Consider the following 16,010-nt stretch of genomic DNA (forward strand, 5'->3'; position numbering starts at 1 on the left):
GCTTTCTGAAAATAGATATCTATGTGTGACGTAATAATGAAAAGTGTAAGCACGTGTTTTATTTATTTATTTAAAACGGTAACAGCGGTGGGAGGCTCCTCACGATGGCTATCCAGGCAATCATTATCTAGTTACGTTTTCAAAATGACGAGGAAGGGGCTCCCCAATTTAAACATAAAGTTTCAATTAAATCCAACTCATAGTTTAGGAGGTAGACTGGGATATTCTCAACTAGAAGTTGTCAGGAATTTGGTTTACTTGACATAACATAGGTCCATGTAGCGCCGATTTTCTCCTTGACAGCTACTGATACAAACCTAATTACTTTTTCAAAATGAGGCGGAGGGGCACCCCAAACAATGTTTTAATTAAATCCAACTAGTCGTTCAGGAGGTTGAAAGGGATATTCTCAACTTCAACTTGTCAGGAATTCTCTTTCTTGTAAATCACATGGGTCCTTTAAGTGCCGATTTTCTTCTAGGCATTTCCTGATACAAACTCAACTACCTTTTCAAAATGAGAGGGAGTGGCGCCCCAAACTTAACATTAAGTTCCAATTAAATCCAAAGAGTCGTTTGGGAGGAAGACAGGAAAATTCTCAACTCCAACTTGTCAGGATACAACTCGAAATTCCGTGACTTGCTGTCAAAGCTACAAAACGTTCAACCGGATCCCTATCCGCGACGAGCTTTGGTCCTCTACTTCGTCGACGGACTCCGCACTGAATTTCAAACGGAAGTAGAACGCGATGCGCCGATTACACGGACGGCAACCTATCGAAGTGCCGAAAAAGCAAAAAGGGTTTGGAGGAGACAGATGTTTCCCAGACTTTCGGCAGGTGTCTATGCTGTCACCTCTGAAAAGCCCACTGAAGACACCGGTGAACCACCCGCAAAGAAGCCAGCTAGGGACGATGACCCCTTGGTAAAAGAACTGAAAGATCTAGTTGGCCGAAACGCAGAGATGATCGCAATAACCAGAAGACAATAGAACTAGTCTTGGAACAACAGAAAAATCAGACCCAAGCGGCCGAGAAACCGATGGCTCAAACCGGCTTTGGCAAAGGAAAGACTAACTTTTTGGAGGAAGCTGTTACTATTGCAAGAAGCAAGGACATCGCATGTCCGCATGTTTCAAGAGAAAAGCGGACATGAGACGGAATTCCACAAGTGGGCAACCGCAAGAATTTACACGATCAAAGCCACAAGAGCACGGACCTTCGACCGGAAGGACTATAAACGTGGTCCGAGGTCCGTGTGGCACGGCAGAAAGAGAAAACGGGTTGCATTTCTGCGAATTGACGATCGAGGGAATTGAAGCCCTCACTTGTATCCTTGAGGGATCGGTTGCATCTATCATATCTGATCTCTTCGCTGGACGAGCGGGAAAACTCTCTCGCAAACCAAAGAAATCTGACTGCAGCTAACGGAGGCAATCTTCCTGTATTGGGAAGCCTTTCGTTGAAGCTAGCACTCGGGGACTTTGACTTTTCAATACACCTTTGAAGTCGTCAAGGACTTCCAACCGACGGTGCTGCTGGGTGACGATTTCTTACGCCATTTCAAAGTCGTGCTTGACTACAAACATGGCAGTGTGGTGCTTACGCTGGCACCAGGAAAGAAAGTGCGACTACGCTTATGCTATTCCTCGATGACGAAGGATTAGTAAGAGCAGACGCAGGACTATTGAGGATTGAAGATGTCCTTTGCTAACCGAAAGGAAAGCCAGGCTCTCTTGGGCAGTAGAAAGGCGCCATTGGACCGAGGCCCAATGGTCTGTCATGAAAAAAGTGGTCCCCCCGAAAAAGTGGTCCGGGGCCACTTTATAGCATGAAAAGTGGCCCCGGACCACTTTTTATGGCAGAAAAGTGGTCCGGGGCCACTTTTTCTAACATAAAAAGTGGTCCGGGGGCCGAAAAAGAGGTCCTACCTCAATTACGACCAGCTTCTTGAGCCATAGTCATTATACCTCATTGCGACGAGTTCTTCAGCACCAATGTCATTCTTGAAAGCATCTAAGACACCATGCACGCAATAATTAGGTCCCGGACCACTTTTTATGGTACAGTGTAGAAAAAGTAGTCCTCCGGACCCATTTTTATGCTATAAAAAGTAGTCCCCCGGCCAATTTTTATGCTATAAAAAGTAGTCCCCAGCGCCAATTTTTATGCTAGACAAAGTAGTCTTGGACGCCTTTCCATTTCTTTTTTAATCATGGCACATCTAGATTAAATGTAACTGATACCATTACGTAAAGCCAACTAAACGTCCCATTAGCATCATTATCAATCGCGAGATTCCGTCTCGTTCAACACAAAACTAGTTATTTAGCGCAATTTTCGCAAAACCACGGCAAGCGCTTCGACCTTTTTAGGCTTACTCCCACGCAATCCATGTGGTACCACTGTTGGCACGTTTGGCACAGAGTCATTGGCTTGCCCGTGTCGGTTCGGTGGCAGGTGCAGTACAGTTCGTACGTTGTCACGCGCAGACACTTCTTCCTTCTTTGCGTGTCTTTGACCACAGGAAACGGCATGGGACATAAATTTGTAAAGCACGATGCTATATGACTTCTCAACGATAATTGATCGTACGTGCAGGACGTCGGGTCGTCTCCGTGGCAGATAGACGTCGCAAAGGCCAATGAGAAAGACCGCAGTCATTCGCTCCTCTTTGCCTCTGGACATTCATTATTTCCACCTGCAACTTATTGCCACTGCAATTTAGCATTGCGGCGATGTGGTTGACGTCGGCGTTGCTAGGGTTTCCATGAAGGCCGTCGTACCAGCGTACGACTCCTTCCGAGCAATCCACATTCGAAACCGTGACCCAGTGGCATTCTCCAACGTGCAAGACTTGAACAAATGCAGACGAAGACGGCACGCAGTGATATCCGCTTCTCACTCGCTGTCGAAGGACGTCCTGCAGACCTTCCATGTGAGGAAAGGTCTGTTGAAGCAAGTTCTGAAACGCCGTCATCGTCTTGTCGTTGAGCCACTGTCTTCCTGTGGGTCTTTTCTCGTCGTCATTTAGCTTCAGTCCAAGAATAGCTCGCTCGGTGGCGTTCTCATCCGGTGATGGCGGAGATCCGTCAGTGGGCAGGACGATTGGATTGGCTACGGAGTCTCCAGGTTTCCCCTTTTCCTGTCTGGGTGAGCTCGACACATCTTGAAAACAAAAAGGTCAGAAACGTAAATGTAACACTAATTGGTGGTACACTACCGTCAGATTTGTCGTCACTTTCTGAAGACGATAATATAATGCGCGACTTTACCTTCTAAAAGGAGCTAATGTTACGCGCAAGAAGTCAGCAATAGGATGCTTCTGTATACCCGTCTTTTTGCAACGCCGTGATTTTTTTCGCTGTCGCTGTCTTCGCTGTCGCTGTCTTCGCTGTCGCTGTCTTCGCTGTCGCTGTCTTTGCTGTCGCTGTCGTCAGCGGAAGGAACGTTCTTGAATAAAACAACTCTTGCAAAATGAAATATGAACTGCATATAGTGCATACCTCTTGTGTCCTTCTCACGTAGTATTTCATGAATGCTCCTTTCACCTTTCTTTCCCGTCCGCTGTCACCTTCTACTACGTAGGTATTTTTGCCTACGCACCTCTGCACGACGTACGGCCCCAGAAATTTGTTTTGAAGTTTTCCGCCTCGTCGCTTTCTCCTCAGCACGTCCTTTACGAGCACCTCATCACCGACCGCAAAACCCGTAGGATTGACAAAGCGACGATCGAATGCTTCTTTCTGTTTCTGCTGCGCCGTCTCAATGTTTGCTTTGGCCTGCTCCCTGTCAACGCGACGCTTTTCCGCGATGACAGACGTGCACTCTTCGTCGTCGCGATCGTCAAATGCCTACATTTAACAATAACTTAATAAACGAAGATCGCGCGTATTTTTGAAACACATTACTTGAGAAATGTCCAACAGGGATTCAAACTCCATCTGAAGGTCAGCAGGTGTTTTTGCAGGGCGGCCGTACATCAATTCGAACGGTGTGGTGAGGGTCGAGGCATGTTTTGCCGTGTTGTAAGCATACACCGCCATTGGTACGCAGTTGTCCCACATATCCTTTTCGCCGTCGAGCATTTTCAAAATAGTGTTCTGCAGTGTCTGGTTGTATCGTTCCACCAACCCATTTCCCTGTTTGCACAACGCGCATTATTGACATTGCAATCCCGCATTTCAGGTACTAACCTGAGGATGATACGGACTGGTAAAAATTCGTTCGATCTGGAGTGCTTCTGTCAACTCCTTCATGAGAGAATTCCGAAACTCTGTGCCGTTGTCCGACACGAGAACGTGTGGTATGCCGAAGATCAAGAATATCTACATGCAGTCATAGGATGTGTACGTATGTATCTATGTATCTATATCCATATAATATATTTATATAGCGCTTACCTTGTAAAGACACTTCGCGACCGTGTCCGCTTTTTTGTCTTTCACGGGTCGCGCTTGAGCAAATTTCGTGAAGTAATCGACGACTGTTAGGATGTACTTATTTCCCATTTTAGATGTTTCAGGAACTGTGACGAAGTCGATACCAACTTTATGCCACGGGAACTTTACGGAAACTGGATGTAGAGCAGGTTTTTCGATCTCTTGCTTCCGGTTGACCCTTTGGCACTTGTCACACGAGCGGACCTAAGACAGGGTGGTATATAACAAGGTATAAAAAATGTAATGTCAAAAACCTACATAACTTTTGACGTCAGCAACAACGCCTTCCCAAGAGAAGCTCTCAGTAATTTTGCACAGCGTTTTTTCAATCCCAAAGTGGCCAGCCATAGGATGGCTGTGACACGCCTCCAAAATTTTCTTCCGCTCGTCTTTTTCGAATATATAGCGCAATTCGACGTACTTAATGAATTAAACAACGTGACTAATCTTCAATAAATACATTTCAGTATCTCCTCTTACTCCAGACTTCTTTTTCTTATTGACGTACAACACCCCGTCCCTTACAATGAATTTCGACGCTTTTCGTCGAATCGACCGTTTGACGCCGTAAGAGCAGCCAGCAGGATATTCTTTCCGGTGCAAATAGTTATAGGCAGAGCAAACAAAGTCGATTTTGTCGTGCTGGGACTCATCGGAAGAGGACTCGGAAGAGGAAATGTCTAAATACGACAAAAAGGGGCCAATTACGTTGCTTCATGGCTCATTTCCATCGGATCGACTCGTGCTCATTTGCATAAATAAGCGTGGGAAGGAAACCTTGCATCGAAGATGTTGTGTCGGACACGTACGCGTTGTTTTCTTGTTGTTGGAGCGGATGCGCATGAGCAGTGCATTGGTACATTCGTCGATCTATTAGTGACGATCGACATCGCAAGAAAGACGTCGGTGGGTAAATGTATTATTATTGTAAGCTTTCGGTAGGCCGGACCACTTTTCGGTAGGCCGGACCACTTTTCTCAAGTAAGAAAAGTGGTCCGGGGGACCACTTTTCGGGGGACCACTTTTCTGGTGACAGGTCAAACGCCCTCTGGTCTGACGAATTTTCGATCGAGTTGTGGCAGACGAACATTTGTCAGAAGGCGACCAGGGGAGCGATTTTTGTCGGACTGCGTTCCGACCGTCAAATTTGGGGGTGGGAAGATCATGATTTGGGGAACAATGGCCGCCTCTGGCGTTGGGTCTATCAAAGTCATCACTGATAGACTCAACGCCGAACGGTACCAAGCCTTCCTGCGCGAATATCTAGAGCCAGATGGCAGAAAACTCATCGGCCAAAGATTTACATTTTAGCAGGACGGCGCTCCCTGCTAGCCTCGCGTTCGCCAGGCCCTTCTCCCTGCTCTCCCGTATGAACACGGGAGGGAGAAGGGCCTGGTATCTGGAAAATCACGTGGTGCCCCCTTTTGGGGGTGCGGTCGGTAAGATGTGACGCCTCTCTGATAAGTGCTAATAAAGTTGACCTTTTCAAACGATCCCGCGCGTCTCTAACACGTATCGCGTAAAGCATTACGGCTTCTTAGGGAAGTCTTCGGTCTAGCTGTCCTTCGCGAAACGACTGGAGACCGAAGACTTCCGTAATGCTTTACGCGATACGCTTTCAGCCATGTTAGAGACGCGCGGGATCGTTTGAAAAGGTCGACTTTATTAGCACTTATTAGAGAGGCGTCACATCCTACCGACCGCACCCCCAAAAGGGGGGCACCACGTGATTTTCCAGATACCAGGCCCTTCTCCCCTCCCGTGTTCATACGGGAGAGCAGGGAGAAGGACCTCGCGAACGCGAGGCTAGCTCCCTGCCACACAGCTCGATCAACCGTCGCCATGATCCACAGATCAGCTGTTGATCTCATGCCATGGCCAGCCCAGTAGCCCGACCTCAACCCCATCGAACATTTGTGGCAGATATTAAAAGCTAAACTAAGTAGCTTTTCACCAAAAAACGTTCGAGAGTTAGAAGAAGCGGTTTATCAGGTTTGGGACAGATATCGGTAGACGTCACAAAACGGCTTGTTGGCAACATGCCCGAAAGAGTTGCTGCCGTTGTTAAAGCCAAAGGCTGTCACACGCGATATTAATAAACTCTAAAAAATAGAACTAACTCGTAGGTTGTTATTATTAGTAGTTTTAGCCCTATAAGCATAGAGCGTTTGGAAGAAAACTACTAAATATCAATTTTATAGAGGGTGGCCTAATACTTTTGACCGGTACTGTATATGTTAGGTTGGGGGTGCCCCTCCGCCTCATTTTGAAAAATAATTAGGCTTTTATGAGTAGCTGTCTAGGAGAATATCGGCCTTACAAGGAACTATGTGATGTCCTAGGATTAGACCAATTTCCTCACAAGTTCGAGTTGAAAGTTACCCTGCCTGCCTCCTAAACGACTCTTTGGATTTAATTGAAACTTTATTTTAAGTTTGGGGCGCAACTGCCCCTCAATATAAAGAAGTAAAGAAGTTGATATCAATCACGATATATGAGAAAATCGGCCATTCTGATTTTCAGTAGACCAAATTACCGACAAGTTGACGTTGAGATTATATTTTCTGTCATTCAAACGACTCTGGATTTAATTGAAACTTAATGTTCAGTAGACGAAATTCCTACAAGTTTGAGTTGAGAATTTCCCTCCCTACCTCCTAAACGATTATTTGGATTTAATTTTTTAGATTGGGGAGTACCTCCCCGTCATTTTAAAAGGTAGCAATTAAGATTGTATCAGTTGCTGTCTAGGAGAAAATCGGGCCTACATGGACCCATGTGTTTTTACATTTACAATAGACCAAATATTCGGATATAGTTTCCTGAGATCCCTGCTTTATAGTGTTTAGTTTCCTGGTGTAATAGTCAATGGAATCACTGGGTCCGAACTCACGACGCATGAACTCTTCAAACTGAGCCCAAGTAATCGGGTTATTGGGGTGATTCATATTGAGGATTGGAACTCTGTTCGAGCTCGACGCGACAGAGCAACGACAGCTCGTTGTAGCTTGCACTTTTCGTCCCAAACTTTCACCTCCGAGACCGTTTGCACATGGAAGAGCCAGCCGTCACCCCAGTACTTCTCAACTGTTAGTGAGTCTCGTTCGTCGCCTTGTGCTCGTGCGTGATTAGCAGGAGCAGCAGCTTCTGCCGGTTTAGGTGCAGCTGCGGCGTTCGCTTGTTGCGGCGGATTGCGGCGATTCCGGCGCCTCATCGCTGCGATAACTGCTTCCAGTTTCTCTTTCTCTCTTCTTCTTCTTCTGCTTTTCGTCCCGACTCTCGATCGTAACTGATTCACCTAGAATCGGGTAGCGCTTTTATATCTGACTTCGCGACCATCGATCACGCCGCTCGTCGCGAGAACGCCCCATAACGCCTTCGCTCGCGAACCCCGAAACACGTAACTTTTCGCGGGGACGCCTCGCGCCAACACGAAGCATTCCCGTGAACGCTTTCTCGGCTTCGCGGGAATATGCAATCGTTCCCAGGAGAGAACAAAGCTCTCCACGGAAACATTCAAACACCGCGATCAATTTCGAACCTCAAGTCGCAAGGGATAGACATTCTTTGGGCGTCTCGTCTAGTCGCGATCTCCTCGCGCCTTCTCACCGCCGTCTTCTCATTCCGATCCACCCCATTCCCAGGGTCAGATCACGTCCAAACCCAAACAAAACAAGTGATAGGACACGTCGAGGACGACGCCTCAACAACCATGCAATCCACATCCGCGATTAGGGCCCCGACATAGGCTACACTAAGTCCCCACCGATACGCCCACCTGTTACGCCCACCGAAACAATCGACGACCTCAGCCGTTCTCCCGATCGGAAACGGTTCCTCGTATACCACTCGCTACGCGTATATCTACCTCCGCCTCTCGAGCCGACGACCTCTCGCTGCCACTCGCGGCGACGTGGTGCTGGTTCATTCACCGAGTAATCAACACTCGGGCACAACTTCCGGCTTCCAGGCTGTCGCCGACATAGTCGACCCGCAGCCCCGGTGCAACGAGCTGGCCAGACCCGTTTAACAACTAACCAGTCCCCACTCATCCCGGGCCTATCTTGCGCTTCCCTATTGCTTGTTGGATGCTTGATGATGCACTGCATTGCTGGGTCGACTTCGTCCATTTTGTTCCAAAAGAGTCCCATTTCTTGGCAGCAGGTGCATACGTTCTCCGTTTGCATAATTTGGCAATTTCCACAAGTACGCCTATTATTATTATATAGTCTTATTGATTTTTTAGTGTCTAGTATAAATAAAATATCACCATTGAAGTGACCCCAGCCTCTTGACCTCTGAGCTTCAGTCCCCTTTGCTCGAGTCCGAAGAAGCGTCCTCAGGAGGAGGAGTGACTTCAGGTTCGAAGCGGTAAGGCCTAACAACGTCTGCGTCCTCCGCTTCCCCGGAATTGGCTGATGATAGGCTACTTTCGGTGTCGTCGAACCACTGCGAAATCCAGTCGTCGCTTTCACGCGAGGAGGCGTCAGGGTCCAAAACATCGTCACTGGCAGCAAGGAATGGATTGGAAACGAAGCACGCTACCCTGTTTTATCCCTGCCATGGTCATGTGAGAGACAGACCCGTATCATGAATTTCAAAGCTGTGAGAGATATCTTTCTTGGCGTTGGGAGCGACTTTATTTTAAGGAATGATGTACTCACGCTTGAAGCCGCTGATTAAGTGGCCATCCAGGGAGCAGCTGAGGAAGACCATGCCCGCAGTTTTTCTACCCCATTTTAGAAAATGCGTTTGCATCAAAGATTGCTTTGAGGTTTTTTGTGAACAACCAAGTGACTTGATGGCGAGGGCGCAGACTTATTCGAATTATAAGAGTCACAACACTATTAACGTTCTTACGTTTTCTAATATTACGTTTCGCACCGGTTTCGCTGGCGTTGTTTGCTTCGGCTACGAGAACGAAGCGTTTTAACTCTGTAATCACGTGCGTTCTGTGACGTAACTAGTGCCACACAGCTACCCGGATGCAAAAAATGAATCGGCGTTTATGTCGAAGGCGTCACCTGCCGAGAAAGTTTGAGAAAAAATGGTTTAGATCGTAAGGACTGAAACCATTCTGTACTGCCTTTCCGCTTATTTTCTCACCTAATTTATCATGTGCAAAGGTCCCACGTCGTGCAATTACAGGTTTACAGACATACGTACGGAAAAGCACGGAAGACAGCATCGAATACATGACGCGCGAAAGCGCGTTTCAGGCTATATCTCGTTTCCGCTTGTAGTTAGCGAATGCATGTCAGTACTGAACGGTTTCAGTCCTTACGATCTAAATTTCTCTCAAACTTTCTCGGCAGGTGACGCCTTTGACATAAACGCCGATTCATTTTTTGTATCCGGGCAACTGTGTGGCACCAGGTACGTCACAGAACGCACGTGATTACAGAGTTAAAACGCCTCGTTCTTGTAGCCGAATCAAACAATGCCAGCGAAACCGGCGCGAAACGATTAGCAAACGTAAGAACTTTAATAGTAGTATAAGTTTAAAAAACGCCGGAGTGCCCCTTTAAAAATTGCTGCGATTTCATTATAAATTTGTCGTAATATCTCAACAAGTGTTGCTCCGCTGCCGCCTTTTGAAGAACGTGTCGTAGCTGAGAAACCCCAGAGACTCTCGCGGGCGGCATTTCTTTCCCCCCCTCCCCTCCCCCCCTTGCGCACAACCAGTCTGATGTAGCCTAACGCCCGACTTGGGCGCCCTGACACTTTCACCGCTGCGAAAGCCGCGAAGGCTTGAACCCATTGCGCAATGGAAGTGATGCGGCACGCACACTCGGAGGACCCGACGCGGGCGAGGGACTCTCTCTCCCTCGCGCCGCAGCATTTCTGCGTCGTCGGGAAGCAATTCGGAAAGATCGACGAACTCACGCGCCGAGATTTTTGCGACGACTCCCCCTGGGACCACCCCGAAGGAGTTTCTCTAGAACCGCGGCGCAACAATGCGTGTTTTTTTGCAAGCGGCATTAGCGCCTAAAACCTCGCCGGGTAAGCGGCTCGAGCAGCACAGCAGGATTTGCCGGCGGAACCTCATGCTCCACTTGAAGAAGGACAGACCGCGGCAGGTTCCCTAGCTGTGGCTGCGGCTGCTGTTGAGGCAGCTGGTGCAACGGTTGCTGTTGTTGCTGAGGCGGCGGTTGCTGTTGTTGCTGGGGCGGCGGTTGCTGTTCTTGCTGAGGCGGCGGTTGCCAAGGCGCCCGCGAAACTGGACAGCTGGATGAACGTTCTCGTAACAGGGAGCAACTAAATGAATGGATCTCCAAATTCCTTGTCGAAGTTCGATCGACAACGGGAGAGGATTATGCGGCCAGTACACTCCACGGCCTGCTCTGCGCTTTGCAGAGAGTTGTGAGAAATCCGCGCCCCGTTGATTTCTTTAAAGATGACGATTTTGTCGGTCTGCGGAACGTTTTTGATGTGGGCAAAAGGTGTCATTGACGTGGGGGACTCCCTCGCACTCTTGCGCGATGTTGTTTACCTCAACGGTAGAAACTTCTGTCTTCGTGGCGGGAACGAGCACGGCAATCTGACGCGATCCGCTCGTTCGCGATCCAGTCAATGCTGCCCAACCTGTTATGCCACTCTCGAGACGCAGCTTCTTAACGTCTCTGTAGGCTGTGAGGGTAAATATAACCATAGATGTAAGAAAGAGGGATTGGAAACTCCCGGTCACGTGATCGCTTTTGTTGAAGCAAGGGTTGACTCGGGCTCTTTCTCGTATACTTCGGCTGTTTTCGCCTTTTTTCACCATAAAACAGTTTGCCGGTGACCGCAAACCCTCTCTTCATTCGCCTTAAATCTACTGTAAGAGAATCGCGGTACAGAGGTAGTCTCCTTATGCGTGTAATTGCCAATAATACGCGACGAAGGACCGCTGACACTAATGTACCTTTTTCTTCTCCATGGAGCGTTTTCGCGGCTCGAACGCGTTATCCTGACCTTCGTTAGACATCGGGTTTCACCCGAATGCCCTTTGGATTACGATTTGAGATTGCTCTTGATCAGTTCGCGGCGTAAAAACGGATCATTGCTGGCGGCCTACGATTCATGAATGCATGTGAATGAATTCGATACCCTTGCAAACGAAATTGTCCGGAGCGTGAAGCTGGCAACAGGAGGAGCGCAGGGAGCAGCTATTCTGACGCCTAGAAAGAGAGCGTCTATTTTTCAGCGATGACATTCTATACGGACGGATCGACTTGCCAGAGTTTGGGATGAATTTTTCAGTAAGATTTGCCTCTCACTTGACCGTATTGTTCAGCAGGACGTTATTGAAAAAATGCTCGAGAATATGGTCATCTTCTTCTACTCTGGAATGTCAAGTGGATTCTCTCAGTGAGGAAGAGGAAGTCATTCGCTATGCATTGGGATATGTTCCATTTTCCCTGAAGAAGAAATACCAAAAGTCACAGGCAACATTTGCAGCCAATTGCATAGAGTTGCTTGACGCCATGAGTGTTGAAGGACCTGAGTCGTCCTTTCTTGATTATACAAAGGACTGGGTTCAGAGAACTAATAGAGGCGGTCTTTTCCAGGTAAAGGAGATGTCAACGCGAGATTTGTTGACTTCTGCTTTGCTGTCATCTGCGGATGGTAAGGGAAGCAAGATGAACGCCATAGTTCACACAGCCTGCGAAGATGCGTTTGTCAGAGGCTGTTGGGCCTCTCTGACAGATAAAGTCGACTTTGAAAATTCTCGGCTACTCTTGGAAGACATCATTAATTTGTGGTTAACGATCAGAGGTTATTGTCTTGACAAGCGCGATCCTTCTCGAAAAGCTGTGTCTAAGTTGCTAATGAAATCAATTGGTGAACGGGATTATTTGGCTCACGAAACGTGTCATCTTATTATGGGTGACAAACTGGTCACTGCTTCCCGCGAATTTAAGATGTTGCACTTTGAAAACAAGCGAGAAATTGACCTGGGTGCGCGTTCGTCGAAAGCAAGTGCGACCGTTCCAACAGCTGTCGAAGAATACATGAAGCGAAGCGCAGAGGCACAAAATTTGTGCCTCATGGATTAGGTTCACTTACAATTCAAAAGGACAGCTGAGGAAAAGAGGCAAATCGTTAGTTGTTCGCGTTGTTCCACGAATACCTCGCGATCCGAAGAATGCCGAAAAATGCGAACAATACTGCTACTACCAGCTGACGAAGTGTATACAAGCCATTTTGTCAGCTAAGCGATTTGACAACGGCAACCGACGGAGAGGTTCTGTCTGCTACCGACTCTTATAAGCGATTTCTGATTACTGTCGGTAAAAGTTTGCGGAACAAAATTGAAATAACGAACGACATCGACGCAGTACTTACAACGCCTTTTGATGAAGCGTCGGAGGAAAGTGACGACGAGGGCAAAAAGAAGAAAGAAAAAAATTCTGCCCTCAACGAAGATCTAACCATGGAAAAGTTGAACGCTAATGGAAAAGACTATGCGGACTACAATTGGTCTGCAAGTTCTTCTCTGTTCCCGCCACTTTCAGAAGCACCAAAGTTCGTCTCTGACAGCCGAAAAGAAGACTCACTGGCTGAAAATACGCAGGCTGCTGAAAAGGGCCTGCCGCCGCAACAAGAGCCGGCGCCGGGGAGAGACGACTTTCAACGGCTAAAAGGTGAGCAAAAGTTAGCGTACGACATCGTTCGTACTCACCACCGCTTTTCTCCTCGAAAAGCGGACGACTCATGCAGACCACTTAGAATGATAGTTTGCGGTTCAGCAGGAACCGGAAAGTCATTCCTTATTAAGTGTCTGTGTGATCTACTTGGCTCTCAGTGTTTGCTTTCTGCTCCGACCGGAGTAGCAGCTTTTAACATTGGGTGGGCAAACGCTTCACTCACTTTTGCGATTGCCATTGCAAAAGAGCAAATTTGCCGATCTTAGCGGACCGTCTCTGCAGCAATTGCAAGAGAAATTCAATATGGTTCGCTATCTCATCATTGACGAAATGTCAATGGTTGGACGGCAACAACTTTCACTTATTCACCGACGACTATGTCAGGCGTTTCCCGCCCGAGCTCACATGTCGTTCGGTGGAATCTCCGTAATGCTATTTGGGGACATGGGTCAATTACCTCCGATTGGCGAATCACTTCTGAACAGCGGCACGGCTTGTAAAGGGATCGATACCAATCGAGGCCGACAGTTGTATTTGACATTTGACATCGTCATACAACTTCGACAGATCATGCGCCAGTCCGGAAACAGCGCTTCGCAAGTAAAGTTTCGCGAAGCGTTGCTTCGACTTCGTAAAGGACAGCAGTCTTACGAAGACTGGCATGATTTGTACATGTCCCGCAGTTACGCAAAAGGCCAGCAAACGAACAGCGTCGCAAAGCAGTTTGCTGACGCTGTTCGGCTATTTTCACGCCGTGAAGATGTGGCAGAATTTAATCTAAATTGTCTAAAGCATTCGCCAAATTGTGTGGCGGTTATAAATGCGGATCATAATCGATTCCGCCACGTGTGCACGGTGTGCTTAAAACAACCAAGGCGCTGAGTGCGTGAACTGGAAGCCGCCAGATGTTGTGCAAGCGGCGCAAGCGGCGCAAGCGGCACGCGTGGTGTAACCTTTCGGTTGCAACGGCGCTGCGACTGGACTAGTCTCGTCTTGTGTGTTTTGTTCTTAGCTTGGTGCATGGTTGTCTGGATGTTTTTGGTTCGCTTGCCTATTCTTAGGGCGTACTGTGATGGGCTTGGTGCGTGACTCTGGCTCATTGTTTTTCCTGTTCTTTCTTGTTCGCTAGCACCTGCATTTGATCTGTCCGTTGCATGCAATTTGTCAGCGTCGGGTCACGCGTATACCGCTGATCTTCTCGCCTTGGACGCCTGCCGCTCTCTGTCAGCGGCGCCTTTGCCCTGGCCCGTGCCTCGGTCGTCGTCGCCTCTTTAGTTGGGACTGGGAGTTGCGTGAGTTTCCCGATAAGCTTTTTGCGAGCTATATTGTGGCGGGCATCTCTAACGGTTTTCGCATTGGCTTCGATTACGCTTCAGCCTCACTGTCATCGGCGCGGCGTAATCTTTCGTCTCCTCGCGAGCACGCCGACGTGGTCGACGGCTACATTCGATAGGAATGTGTTGTGCAGCGCCGGTTGGTTGGGCCAGTTCGCGGTCTCTCTGCGCGGGCCGGGCTGCACGTAAGCCCGTTTGGGATTATCCCTAAGTCGGGTTCCCCTTGTCGTTGGCGGATGATCGTGGGCCTATCATCGCCGTCGAATGCAAGCGTCAATAAACGTATCTCGGAATCCTGACGTCGGTGCGTTATGCACGAATTGATGACGCCGTGCGCTTCTTGTTGCGGTTCAGTTCTCCCCTTCCGTTGGCGAAGATCGACCTCAAGGAATGCATATCGCATCCTCCCGGTTCATCCGGATGACGTCCCCTTGTTAGGGATGCGCTGGCGCGGCGAGGTATTTTTTGATTTGGTTTTGCCTTTTGGCTTGCGCTCGGCGCCAAAGATCTTCTCGGCGGTGGCAGACGCGCTCTTTTGGATAATGTTGCAGAAGGGGGTGTCAGCGGCCATGCATTATCAGGACGATTTTCTCTCTTTTGGCTCGGAGACCGCCGGCCAGTGTGAGCAGAATTTGGAAATTGCTCTCGCGACGTGTGAAGCTCGTGGAGTTCCGGTGGCTCACCATAAGACAGTACCGGCTTCATTTTCTCTGACGTTTCTTGGCATTGAAATTGATTCGCGTGAGCGTGTGCTTCGCTTGCCCACCGATAAGTTGCTGCGCTTACGAGCGTTGTGTGCCCAGTGGCTAGCACGGAGAGTGACAACGAAACGGGAGCTGCTTTCACTAGTGGGTTTGTTGCACCATGCGAGTACGATGATTCGCCCGGGTAGGTCATTCGTGCGGCGCCTGATTGATTTGTCGACATCCGTGCGGGCTCTCGACCGCCCCTTGCGTCTGAATCGGTGTGCGCGAGATGACATTTTGTGGTGGCATGCTGTGGCCGCCGACTGGAACGGGTGTTCCTGGTTTGACTCGTTGGGTTTGCGCGCTCCATCGCTAGTTCTTCGTTATGATGCGTCCGGGGCTTGGGGCTGAGGCGCCTTTTTTGAGCGTTATTGGTTTCAGTGGCGTTGGGACGACGTCTGGACGGCACGTTCAATTGCACCTAAGGAAGCGCTGGCTGTGGTCATTGCAGCAGCTCTGTGGAGCGATTTGTAGCGCAATGAAGCTGTTCGGGTGGAGTCGGATAACGCGACCATGGTGTGCGCCTCGCGACGGGCTCCTGCAGAGACGTTGCTGTCATGCATTTGATCCGAGTGCTGCAATTCCTCGCGGCCCGTCACGGCTTCTTTGTCTCTGCTGCACATATTCGCGGCACGGACAATTCCACGGCCGATGCTCTGTCTCGCGGGGTGCCTTCGAGAGAATTTCTATGTTCTGTTCAGCTCAACGAGTCTCCTACCCGTTGGAAGCCGGGCCTCCTTCGTTGGCTAGACGACCCCCAGTGGACGTCCTCCAACTGGAGAGCGTTGCCGCTTCTCTCCTGGAGAACGGTTTAGCTTCATCGACTCGCCGCACTCATTCCTCTGGTCAGACTTCGTATT

General features: G+C 48.9%; 1 long non-coding RNA gene across 1 annotated transcript; it reads right to left on the reverse strand.

Annotated features, from left to right (window-relative positions):
• Positions 1 to 7,030: 7,030 nt before the first annotated feature.
• LOC136199561 (uncharacterized) lies at positions 7,031 to 8,938 on the reverse strand. Its single transcript, XR_010673091.1, has 3 exons — positions 8,711 to 8,938; positions 7,982 to 8,652; positions 7,031 to 7,738 (listed from the first exon to the last, which is right to left on the reverse strand). It is a non-coding gene; the product is annotated as an uncharacterized lncRNA (long non-coding RNA).
• Positions 8,939 to 16,010: the final 7,072 nt, after the last annotated feature.

Source organism: Oscarella lobularis, chromosome 1 (assembly GCF_947507565.1).
Source record: "Oscarella lobularis chromosome 1, ooOscLobu1.1, whole genome shotgun sequence".
Classification (NCBI taxonomy): Eukaryota; Metazoa; Porifera; class Homoscleromorpha; order Homosclerophorida; family Oscarellidae; genus Oscarella; species Oscarella lobularis.